Below are 2904 nucleotides of genomic sequence, written 5' to 3'. Positions count from 1 at the left end.
TAGAAGGAGTGCCAGAAGCCTTTTTCTTTAATTTCTTGTCCACTTTATCTAATTTTATATAAAAGTCTCTGGGAACCCCAAGTTTGAGCCAAAGGACTTAGGCCCTTATGAATTTTTAATTTGATTAATTGGTCTGTTGCCCCAATCATTAATCTAATATCTCAGTCTATATATATTTTTTCCACCCCTATAAGTATATATATTTTACACTGGGGTAAATAAAGCGGACTTGTTTGCACTTTAATGTTGGGGACCAGTAGGTCATCCCCTTGGCCTTTAATTAACTTTACATAGCGTAATATCAAAACCTTGTATCTAAATCCAAAAATGTCCATTTTATTTATCCCATTCAAAATAACCATTTAAAAACATTTATTCATTTGGGATAAGTCCCTTATTTTTTTTTTCTTGTTAAGAAAAAAATTTTTGACATTTTTGCATTCCTTTTTTCAGTTACTCAACCTAATTAACATGAATTATTCTAATGTTTTTATTAGCATCCCTAAAACCCATTGAAGGGAAAGGGAAAACACAAATGTAGCTTTATAAACTGTTTTTTTTTTTTAACTAAGTTCTTAGGTTAACCATTAGATATATTTTCCCACCTTTAAACTTGATTGATTTTAATAGGTACCAATAAAACAGATGTTTATAATGAGAACTCTCTTAACTTTCACCAAGTTAGAAGTTTTTCTAAATTAAAGGATCCGTCATATGGCCATCAATTAATATATATATATATAGTGATTTTAAACCAATAAGATGAAGAGGCTTTTCGACATAAGAGGGGGTGTTGCCTAAATAAAATTCAAAATTTTACTCCCCAAAAAGTAAAGGCCTTTGTGGTCCAGGCTGATGCAACAAAGGTTAAGTTGGCAAAATGCCTGAGAATTGGTACAATCAAAGGATTGTTGAGAATCCCAATTTATTTGCTTGGCCGCCATGTTTACATAATACTTGTACCTTTGCATGGCAGAGTCCAAGTTTTCCTTAAAAAAAAAAAAAGGAAACACATATATATACATACATACACATAAAACACCCAGAGAAAGATGAAACATTTACATTTCAAGGACACAGTAAGAGAAATCCAAGTTCCCTCTAAAGGGGCTTTTATTTTTATAAGGTCAGAATTTAAAAAAAAAAATGTTTTTATCAGGCCTGGCTAGTTATTTTCAGAGTGAGATTTTTTTTTTAATTCTCAATTAAAGTTGTAAGTTTTGTACGTACATAAACCTGGCTGGGGTATTAGTTGGAGGCTGACAATCTGTCATTTCTTTTTCTTTTGTTTTGAAAGTTTTATTTCCCATTCTAAGGTCTGATTGTCAGAATAAAATCGCTAGTAGGTTTTCCCGCAGGGACAACTGCACGGCATGAGGTCTTTGCCTCTACCACTCCTGCAAGTTTCTCAGTCACCTGAGAAAGCTGTTGCCAGCAAGGAGGAGGGTCCCATTTTTGGAGTTGAAAGTTTCCTCATAAGATTTTACTTTTATCCTGACAAATTCAACGGAGGTAGCCAAATTGAGGAAAGCATTAGACCAGCCTCTTACCTAACCACTCAGTCCAGACCCCAGTATCTTTCAACCGGGACCCCACCCGGGACATCTCCACTGGGTAGGTATTTCCCCCCAGTATCTTTCAACTGGAGGGCCAGGAACCTGGATACACCACCAAATAAAACTCAGGATCATGAACCAATATGGGAGATCTGAGAACCAGGAGAGACTCACCCAAATTCATCTAGACTCCCCGAGGAGACGGGTGGGCACAAAGGGCCACTGCTTTTACCAAGGCTCCAGCTCCTTGTAGAGCTCAGGTGAAGGAGAAGTCTGCTCTGGGTCCCTTTGTGGTCGCCAAAACTGTCGACTGAAATAAATGCACAGCCTAAAAGTTAAGAGTTATGTTTTATTTGGCGGGAGGACTCGAGCCGGGATGACAGCCTGTCAGATCGCTCTGAGGGACTGCTCCGAAGAGGTTGGGGAGGAGCTAGGATATATAGGAGCTTTACAAGAAAGACCAGGTAGTAGGAACAATAAAAGATTACTTGTTATCTAAAGAAAGCCAGGCATCTCAAGTTAAAGAATTTAGTGCTTTTCTATGTATGGGAGGAAGCAAACATTTGGGCTCACTGAATTCATTCCTTTGACAAGCACCTAGCTATCCAGGGCCAGTGTCCCATCCTTTGTTATTCTGAGTCCACTCAGAAGGTACCATTGTGAGTGGCTGCAGAGGCTGGGCTGCAGGCCCGTCCCCATTGGGGGTTGGCGGCAGCCACTGATAACCTGGTTTCAGCATTCTTTGTTTACTGATATGGTTGCAGTATTTTCACTCACATTGCAGTAATTTCGTTCACACCCTATTAACCCAGTGATGCCCTTAGTACAGGGCACTGTAGCCCGTTCCCTTCGATACTGTGCTGCAGTTCTTTGAAAACTTGAAAAAGAAGAGCATCGTGTCTGGGGGGTGGCCCTTGCACAGGGGTGACAGGGACAGCATGTGGTTCTCCAAGGGCTAAGCCCTCTCTAAGACACTGCTGTATGACAGGGCTTTTCTGGGCCCACACACTTCTGAGAGTTCTCAGGCGGCGGCGGAAAGGCAGGCTCACCGTCTGTAAAAGGCAGGCCGAGGGGGCAGACGCGGCAGGGGGGCATCATCTTGTTCCCTCAAGGCACAATGCCGCTCGGACTGAGCTCCAGGTGACAAGAACAAATGCGGGCACACTTTCTCCTTGTTCATATTTTCTTTTTAAGTTTTTCCCTACTTGCTCCCATAATTTTAAATCGATTGTTCCCTGGGCAGGAAACAAGGACAGAAATCCCATACGACTTGCAGTAGTTTAACTAGTTGTTCCTCAGGAACGGAACACTGGGCCGCTTTTAAGAGTTGCTGTAATATCCTGAGGTA

This window comes from Camelus ferus, chromosome 36, assembly GCF_009834535.1.
Source record: "Camelus ferus isolate YT-003-E chromosome 36, BCGSAC_Cfer_1.0, whole genome shotgun sequence".
Taxonomy (NCBI): Eukaryota; Metazoa; Chordata; class Mammalia; order Artiodactyla; family Camelidae; genus Camelus; species Camelus ferus.
The sequence above is the reverse complement of the archived record's forward strand: the minus strand, read 5'-3'. Positions refer to the sequence as shown.